The 10,000-nt window shown below is 43.8% G+C and overlaps 1 protein-coding gene across 1 annotated transcript in view; it reads right to left on the minus strand.

Moving 5' to 3' along the window:
- Positions 1 to 10,000, minus strand: part of tenm3 (teneurin transmembrane protein 3) — a 164,466-nt gene that overhangs the window by 53,268 nt on the left and 101,198 nt on the right. The gene's annotated exons all lie outside the window — the stretch shown is intronic.

A 10,000-nucleotide genomic window follows, 5' to 3' on the forward strand; every position in this document is an offset into this window, starting at 1 on the left:
TTTGAACACTTTTCAGTGAGAACATCAAAGCAGAAAGGGTTCAGAAAAGTCTCAGTACAGCTACACTCCGGGTGGTGTGGCAAAGTGACAAGAGAACGGAGAGGTCACACGGAGTCAAGAACGCTATTCATTCATCTGTGAAAACTATTTGGAGAGAAAGGAAGAAGGAAAATAGAGAGAGACAGATCTCCCTGGCCCGTTTTCTCAGCGTAGTGACTGTCCTCGTATGGAAGGCCGTTTCATTTAACCATAAGCAGGGGTTATCTTCTGTGCAGAGCGCCTCCACTGTGTGTGTGTGTGCCCAGAGCTCTGCCACTGTCTATCCACTGTCTTTTCATTAGTGTGATGCTCCAGAAAGCCCTGGCTGTTAGGTCTCTCTGTTGTTTTTAGCCTCTCCTAACACCAACACATTTCACCCTCTTTTCAAAGCAGGGGCCAAAGAGCTCCCTGGCTGAGATTTGGAGGGTGAGTCAGTGAGGGTATGAGGAGGTTGGAATTAAATGGAAAATGACCTCAAATCTGTACACATCACATGCACTGAGGGTATTTACTAAGTCTATTAGATTCCAAAGACCTATCACTCCACACAAGTTTACATACAAAACTCATTTTTCAACCACTCCACACATTTCTTGTTAACAAACTATAGTTTTGGCAAGTCAGATAGGACATCTACTACTTTGTGCATGACACAAGTCATTTTTCCAACAATTGTTTACAGACAGATAATTTCACTTACAATTCACTGTATCACAGTGGGTCAGAAGTTTACATACACTAAGTTGACTGTGCCTCTAAACAGCTTGGAAAATTCCAGAAAATGATGTCATGGCTTTAGAAGCTTCTGATAGGCTAATTGACATCATTTGAGTCAATTGGAGGTGTACCTGTGGATGTATTTCAAGGCCTACCTTCAAACTCAGTGCCTCTTTGCGTGACATCATGGGAAAATCAAAAGAAATCAGCCAAGACCTCAGAAAAAAAATTGTAGACCTCCACAAATCTGGTTCATCCTTGGGAGCAATTTACAAACGCCCGAAGGTACCACGTTCATCTGTACAAACAATAGTACGCAAGTATAAACACCATGGGACCAGGCAGCCGTCATACCACTCAGGAAGGAGAAGCGTTCTGTCTCCTGGAGATGAACGTACTTTGGTGCGAAAAGTGCAAATCAATCCCAGAACAACAGCAAAGGACCTTGTGAAGATGATGGAGGAAACAGGTACAAAAGTATCTATATCCACAGTAAAACGAGTCCTATATCAACATAACCAGAAAGGCCGCTCAGCAAGGAAGAAGCCACTGCTCCAAAACCACCATAAAAAAGCCAGACTACGGTTTGCAACTACACATGGGGACAAAGATCTTACTTTTTGGAGAAATGTCCTCTGGTCTGATGAAACAAAAATAGAACTGTTTGGCCATAATGACCATCGTTATGTTTGGAGGAAAAAGGGGGAGGCTTGCAAGCCGAAGAACACCATCCCAACCGTGAAGCACGGGGGTGGCAGCATCATGTTGTGGGGGTGCTTTGCTGCAGGAGCGACTGGTGCACTTCACAAAATAGATAGCATCATGAGGTAGGAAAATGATGTGGATATATTGAAGCAACATCTCAAGACATCAGTCAGGAAGTTAAAGCTTAGTTGCAAATGGGTCTTCCAAATGGACAATGACCCCAAGCATACTTCCAAAGTTGTGGCAAAATGGCTTAAGGACAACAAAGTCAAGGTATTGGAGTGGCCATCACAAAGCCCTGACCCCATTTCTATAGAAAATTTGTGGGCAGAACTGAAAAAGCGTGTGCGAGCAAGGAGGCCTACAAACCTGACTCAGTTACACCAGCTCTGTCAGGAGGAATGGGCCAACATTCCCCCAACTTATTGTGGGAAGCTTGTGGAAGGCTACCTGAAACATATATATATGTATGTAAACTTCTGACCCACTGGGAATGTGATGAAAGAAATAAAAGCTGAAATAAATCATTCTCTCTACTATTATTCTGACATTTCACATTCTTAAAATAAAGTGGTAATCCTAACTGACCTAAAACAGGGAATTTTTACTAGGATTAAATGTCAGGAATTGTGAAAAACTGAATTTTTATGTATTTGGCTAAGGTGTATGTAAACTTCCGACTTCAACTGTATTCACTTTCTAGCTCTAGTCTTTCTCTCTCTCTCTCTCCCTGCTCTCTCTCGCTCCCCCTGTTCCCTCTCTCTCCTTACTCCTTCTCTCTCTCTCCTCCCTTTCATCTTATTATACTCTCTCTTTCTCTCTCTTTTCTCCCTCCCAGAGGTATTGGATCAGTCTGTATTTTCATTAGATGGGGGAGGGAGGCTTGACGTGGGTCTCAGTGAGCCTTTGATATCCAATATGGTCGCCCAACGACAACAGAATCAATCAAAATAAAAAACAAATTGAGGTTTGGAAAAAGTGACGGGTAAAAGGTAACAGATTTCGTGGCTAGGCCACCACGGGTTTACCACACGGACACACACACACACACACACACACACACACACACACACACACACACACACACACACACACACACACACACACACACACACACACACACACACACACACACACACACACACACACACTGCCAGTGTCACCGTCGCCACAGACTTAATTACCATGTGCGGCGGGTGTGTTTTCTTTCGGGTAAACTGTGTGTCTGCACATACCGTCTGTGTCCTGAACCCTTCGCACTCCGCCAGCGAAGGGACCCCACCCTGGTCTCCCCAGCTAGCTCTAATTACAACGTCTGGCCTAAGAGCATGTTTCTCCTGGCTTTAAACTAACTCCTGATAGAAACACTCTGTTATTACATCTTCTCTGGTGTGTGTGTGTGTCTCCTTTCTAGTGTGTGTGTGTCTGCTTTCTGGTGTGTGTTGTCTTTTGCAATCTAGAAGGGGGCAATTTTTTTAAACTGCATAATATAATAATAATACCAACTGGTAATTCATTAAAGGGTTTAATGAGCGGAGCCGAGATCAAACAATAAACGGGTGCTTTATTTTGACGCGCCACCCGCCATTAAAGGGGAAGTGTAATGAAAACATATGGCTATGGGGGTAATGGACTGGCGCTGTATCTTAAAGGGATACTATGTGATTGGGTCCTCATTGCCAGCATCCCAAAGTATCCCCTTAAAACGACCGCTCCTTTAATAACACACATTGGATAATGCCATAGGTTGGGCTTGGGTCAATAGTTGGCTATGGTGGCACAAGTACTGCCAATCCATCTTATTGGATGAAACACCTCAACAGAACCTTTGCTATAGAACTTTTGTTACATACTTTTGTAATGTCTTGGCTGTGCAGTTTTATGTCGTATGGGAACGGTGTGGAGACTGGAGAGGCGCGAGTGTGTGTGTGTGTCTGATCTGGATAAGGATCCGACAACTCTGAGTAATCCAGCAGATATGAGAGAGAGCTCGGTCTGCAATATCCACTAAACCACCTAAACCAATACACTACCTCTATCCAAACAAATAGGCTGAAAACATAGCAACAGACTACACTGTTATACTTGTTGGTATCCAGATCAACTGTTACAGACAGCTAAGGCTGCAGCTCAGTGTGTGTGTGTGTGTGTATGTGCGTGTGTGTGTGTGTGTGTGTGTGTGTGTGTGTGTGTGTGTGTGTGTGTGTGTGTGTGTGTGTGTGTGTGTGTGTGTGTATGTATGTATGTGTGTTCAGCTAATAACCGCAGGCTACAGTCAATCCCATGACCCTGCTACCACCTCAGACTGGATTTGGTGTGCACCAACATCACATAGTGTAAACATCTCTAAAAGGAATATCTCGACTCAAATCACCACGCAGGAGGATTTTAGAGTCCTGCCAAATGTGGTTGGGGAGGAAAAAAAGGTTTTCTACAGTATTTCTCTGGGGATAAACCTTAACTTACAGCTTTGATTTGAATAGATTTCACTATTGATATTTGTCTGAAAAATGCGTACAGGATCTATTCTGTTTGACACATGGGAAGGCGATCAAGTCACCACTCTGTGAGGGCTCCGCGTGTAGCGCGTCAGAGTGACCTTGTCTAAACTATTTTCTTCTGGCTCTTTGTGTTAGTATAACCCGTCAGCGGTAACAACGACGCCTATCTATTGGGTGCTGGGACCTGAAGAATTTAAACTATTGGTTTCATCCAGACACTGAGAACCACTGTCTCATTGTGCTCCAACTGAACACACTTGGCTAACCTTTATTTGGTCTTCTGCTTTCATTCTTTCTCCTCTGTGGAACAGCGGGCACACAATAGCACGTTATCCCCAAGCCACATAACAGCCAAGTGTGTGTGTGTGTATATGTATGTCTGCGTGCATCCCACGTATTATCCCAAGCCACATAACAGCCAAGTGTGTGTGTGTGTGTGTGTGTGTAGTCCAAAGTACTTTCCTCAGCAAGACTGTTCTCTTCCAAGGAGGACTCTTAGTGGACATGTCTGTTACCGGTTATAGCAGCTCTCTGTGACTGACTGCTTTGGTACGGCTTCGTGTTAGTGCTGGGTTCCTTTTACTGTGTTTTTCCTTTCCTCACCACACACACACACACACACACACACACACACACACACACACACACACACACACACACACACACACACACACACACACACACACACACACACACACACACACACACACACACACACACCCCCCCCCCCCCCCCCCCCCCTTGTGAAGGCCCCTGGGGCATAGCTGTCCGACCCCTGTGTCCCTTTATAAAACGCTAACCTCCTTCACCACCCGCCTCTTGTTGCATGAGCTCTGAGGCTTTATAGTTCTGCTCATAACAACCGGAACTAATTCAAATCAGGACCGGATCGTTTGGGGACTGGCTGGGCTGGGGCACGATGCCTGTTACTGTGTGCTTGTCTCTGTGTGTGTATGAGAGAGTCTGTGAGTGTTTCTGTGTATTATGTGTGTGCCTGTGTCTGATTGCTTGCGTTTCTCAGTGTGTGTTTGCATTACTGTCTGTACTGTGTTTATGTCTGTGTGTGTTTATGTCGAAGTGTCTGTGTGTGTGTGTGTTTATGTCTGTGTGTTTATATCTGTGTTTATATCTGTGTGTGTTTATGTGTGTATGTCTGTGTGTTTATGTGTGTTTATGTCTGTGTGTTTCTATGTCTGTGTTTGTTTATATCTGTGTGTGTCTATGTGTGTATGTCTGTGTGTGTCTATGTGTGTTTATGCCTGTGTGTGTCTATGTCTATGTCTGTGTGTGTCTGTGTTTATGTCTCTGTGTGTCTGTGTTTATCTCTGTGTGTGTTATGCCTGTGTGTGTTTATGTCTGTGTGTGTCTATTTGTGTATATGCCTGTGTGTGTCTGTGTTTATGTCTGTGTGTGTCTGTGTTTATGTCTGTGTGTGTTTATCTCTGTGTGTGTCTATGTGTGTTTATGCCTGTGTGTGTCTGTGTTTATGTCTGTGTGTGTCTGTGTTTATGTCTGTGTGTGTCTGTGTTTATGTCTGTGTGTGTTTATGTCTGTGCGTGTCTGTGTTTATGTCTGTGTGTGTCTGTTTATCTTTGTTTGTGTTTATGTCTGTGTGTGTTTATGTCTGTGCGTGTTTATGTTTATGTCTGTGCGTGTCTGTGTTTATGTATGTGTGTGTTTATGTCTGTGTGTGTTTATGTCTGTGCGTGTTTATGTCTGTGCGTGTTTATGTCTGTCTGTGTTTATGCCTGTGTGTGTCTGTTTATCTTTGTTTGTGTTTATGTCTGTGTGTGTTTATGTCTATGTGTGTTTATGTCTGTGCGTGTCTGTGTTTATGTCTGTGCGTGTTTATGTCTGCGCGTGTTCATGTCTGTGCGTGTTTATGTCTGTGCGTGTTTATGTCTGTGTGTGTTTATGTCTGTGCGTGTCTGTGCCTGTCTGTGTTTATGTCTGTGCGTGTCTGTGTTTATATCTGTGCGTGTCTGTGTTTATTTCTGTGTGTGTTTATGTCTGTGTGTGTCTGTGTGTGTTTATGTCTGTGTGTATCAGTGTTTATGTCTGTGCGTGTCTGTTCGTGTCTGTGTTTATGTCCGACCCGTGTCCCTTTATAAAACGCTAACCTCCTTCACCACCCGCCTCTTGTTGCATGAGCTCTGAGGCTTTATAGTTCTGCTCATAACAACCGGAACTAATTCAAATCAGGACCGGATCGTTTGGGGACTGGCTGGGCTGGGGCACGATGCCTGTTACTGTGTGCTTGTCTCTGTGTGTGTATGAGAGAGTCTGTGAGTGTTTCTGTGTATTATGTGTGTGCCTGTGTCTGATTGCTTGCGTTTCTCAGTGTGTGTTTGCATTACTGTCTGTACTGTGTTTATGTCTGTGTGTGTTTATGTCGAAGTGTCTGTGTGTGTGTGTGTTTATGTCTGTGTGTTTATATCTGTGTTTATATCTGTGTGTGTATGTCTGTGTGTGTTTATGTGTGTATGTCTGTGTGTTTATGTGTGTTTATGTCTGTGTGTTTCTATGTCTGTGTTTGTTTATATCTGTGTGTGTCTATGTGTGTATGTCTGTGTGTGTCTATGTGTGTTTATGCCTGTGTGTGTCTATGTCTATGTGTGTGTGTGTCTGTGTTTATGTCTCTGTGTGTCTGTGTTTATCTCTGTGTGTGTTATGCCTGTGTGTGTTTATGTCTGTGTGTGTCTATTTGTGTATATGCCTGTGTGTGTCTGTGTTTATGTCTGTGTGTGTCTGTGTTTATGTCTGTGTGTGTTTATCTCTGTGTGTGTCTATGTGTGTTTATGCCTGTGTGTGTCTGTGTTTATGTCTGTGTGTGTCTGTGTTTATGTCTGTGTGTGTTTATCTCTGTGTGTGTCTATGTGTGTTTATGCCTGTGTGTGTCTGTGTTTATGTCTGTGTGTGTCTGTGTTTATGTCTGTGTGTGTCTGTGTTTATGTCTGTGTGTGTTTATGTCTGTGCGTGTCTGTGTTTATGTCTGTGTGTGTCTGTTTATCTTTGTTTGTGTTTATGTCTGTGTGTGTTTATGTCTGTGCGTGTTTATGTTTATGTCTGTGCGTGTCTGTGTTTATGTATGTGTGTGTTTATGTCTGTGTGTGTTTATGTCTGTGCGTGTTTATGTCTGTGCGTGTTTATGTCTGTCTGTGTTTATGCCTGTGTGTGTCTGTTTATCTTTGTTTGTGTTTATGTCTGTGTGTGTTTATGTCTATGTGTGTTTATGTCTGTGCGTGTCTGTGTTTATGTCTGTGCGTGTTTATGTCTGCGCGTGTTCATGTCTGTGCGTGTTTATGTCTGTGCGTGTTTATGTCTGTGCGTGTTTATGTCTGTGCGTGTTTATGTCTGTGTGTGTTTATGTCTGTGTGTGTTTATGTCTGTGCGTGTTTATGTCTGTGCGTGTTTATGTCTGTGCGTGTTTATGTCTGTGCGTGTTTATGTCTGTGTGTGTTTATGTCTGTGCGTGTCTGTGCCTGTCTGTGTTTATGTCTGTGCGTGTCTGTGTTTATATCTGTGCGTGTCTGTGTTTATTTCTGTGTGTGTTTATGTCTGTGTGTGTCTGTGTGTGTTTATGTCTGTGTGTATCAGTGTTTATGTCTGTGCGTGTCTGTGCGGGTCTGTGTTTATGTCTGTTCGTGTCTGTGTTTATGTCTGTGCGTGTCTGTGTTTATGTCTGTGCGTGTCTGTGCCTGTCTGTCTGTGTTTATGTCTGTGCGTGTCTGTGTTTATATCTGTGTGTGTCTGTGTTTATGTCTGTGTGTGTTTATGTCTGTGCCTGTCTGTGTTTATGTCTATGTGTATCAGTGTTTATGTCTGTGCGTGTCTGTGCCTGTCTGTGTTTATGTCTGTTCGTATCTGTGTTTATGTCTGTGCGTGTCTGTGTTTATATCTGTGTGTGTCTGTGATTATGTCTGCGTGTGTCTGTGTTTATGTCGGTGTGTGTCTGTATTTATGTCTGTGTGTGTCTGTGTTTATGTCTGTGCCCGTCTGTGTTTATGTCTGTGCGTGTCTGTGTTTATGTCTGTGCGTGTCTGTGTTTATGTCTGTGCGTGTCTGTGTTTATGTCTGTGCGTGTCTGTGTGTATTGTTTGGCTGATGGTGCAGAACACAGTCTTATTAAAGTAGTGCTTTAGACTGAAGGAGTGCCAGAGAAGAGAAGAGGGGACTGACGTTGGGCCAAGAGGAATCAAAGTCTATCTGGCCACACAGGAGAGTTGAGAGAGATAGGGGAAGAGAGGGAGGGAGAGAGAGAGAGAGAGAGAGAGAGAGAGACAGAGAGGACTCGTGTGTATCAGCTTTACTGAAGATGCTCTTCTGCACAGATTGGCCTGTGATACTGCCATAATGGTAAACCCTGGGTTTTGATCTACGAATGAGTCTGTGCGCGAGTGTGTGTGAGACCCTCGTAACAATTCACACCGTGTCTGGCACAGCTAGAAAGACTATACATGGATTTAAATGCTCTCTATCTTCATCAAGGCTTCTCCTCTTTGAATGAAACAAAGAGCATCTGTCCAAACAGTTAGAAAAGCTCTAGACCTTGTATTCACTGGGCTGTTAAAGGTGTGCTTTTATACTTCAAGTACTGAAGGTCGGCTCAGCTTTTTGTGAGGCCTCCCGTTCCAACTGAGTTGGCTGTTTGAGGTCCCGGTAAAGCTTGGGTGAAGCAGTGTTGGGTGTTATGGGGCATTAGAAAACGGGTTGTTTGGATCCTGGATTCTGATTGGTTGTGGGACAACAACTCCCGCAAAATACCATGACATGTTAATGTCATAATTCCACTGTCCACAGCCCAGGCAGGAAATTCATAAACGTCATCTCCCTCGGGAAGAAAAGATACACATCATTTACAGTACAGGAGAGTTGATCAGGGGAGTTGAACAGGAGAGTTGAACAGGAGAGTTGAACAGGAGAGTTGAACAGGAGAGTTGAACAGGAGAGTTGAACAGATGAGTTGAACAGATGAGTTGAACAGGAGAGTTGAACAGGAGAGTTGAACAGGAGAGTTGAACAGGAGAGTTGATCAGGAGAGTTGATCAGGAGAGTTGATCAGGAGAGTTGAACAGGAGAGTTGATCAGGAGAGTTGATCAGGAGAGTTGAACAAGAGAGTTGAACAGGAGAGTTGAACAGGAGAGTTGAACAGGAGAGTTGATCAGGAGAGTTGAACAGGAGAGTTGATCAGGAGAGTTGATCAGGAGAGTTGATCAGGAGAGTTGATCAGGAGAGTTGAACAGATAAGTTGAACAGATGAGTTGAACAGGAGAGTTGATCAGGAGAGTTGAACAGGAGAGTTGAACAGGAGAGTTGAACAGGAGAGTTGAACAGGAGAGTTGAACAGGAGAGTTGATCAGGAGAGTTGATCAGGAGAGTTGAACAGGAGAGTTGAACAGGAGAGTTGAACAGGAGAGTTGAAAAGATGAGTTGAAAAGATAAGTTGAACAGGAGAGTTGATCAGGAGAGTTGAACAAGAGAGAGTTGATCAGGAGAGTTGATCAGGAGAGTTGAACAGGAGAGTTGAACAGGAGAGTTGAACAGGAGAGTTGAAAAGATGAGTTGTACAGGAGAGTTGATCAGGAGAGTTGAACAGATGAGTTGAACAGATGAGTTGATCAGGAGAGGTGATCAGGAGAGTTGATCAAGAGAGTTGAACAGATGAGTTGAACAGATGAGTTGAACAGGAGAGTTGAAGAGATGAGTTGAACAGGAGAGTTGATCAGGAGAGTTGAACAGGAGAGTTGAACAGGAGAGTTGAAAGGAGAGTTGAACAGATGAGTTGAACAGGAGAGTTGAACAAGAGAGTTGAACAGGAGAGTTGAACAGGAGAGTTGATCAGGAGAGTTGATCAGGAGAGTTGAACAGGAGAGTTGATCAGGAGAGTTGATCAGGAGAGTTGAACAGATAAGTTGAACAGATAAGTTGAACAGATAAGTTGAACAGATGAGTTGAACAGGAGAGTTGAACAGGAGAGTTGAACAGGAGAGTTGAACAGGAGAGTTGATCAGGAGAGTTGATCAGGAGAGTTGACCAG

This window comes from Salvelinus namaycush, chromosome 8 (genome assembly GCF_016432855.1).
Source record: "Salvelinus namaycush isolate Seneca chromosome 8, SaNama_1.0, whole genome shotgun sequence".
Lineage (NCBI taxonomy): Eukaryota > Metazoa > Chordata > Actinopteri > Salmoniformes > Salmonidae > Salvelinus > Salvelinus namaycush.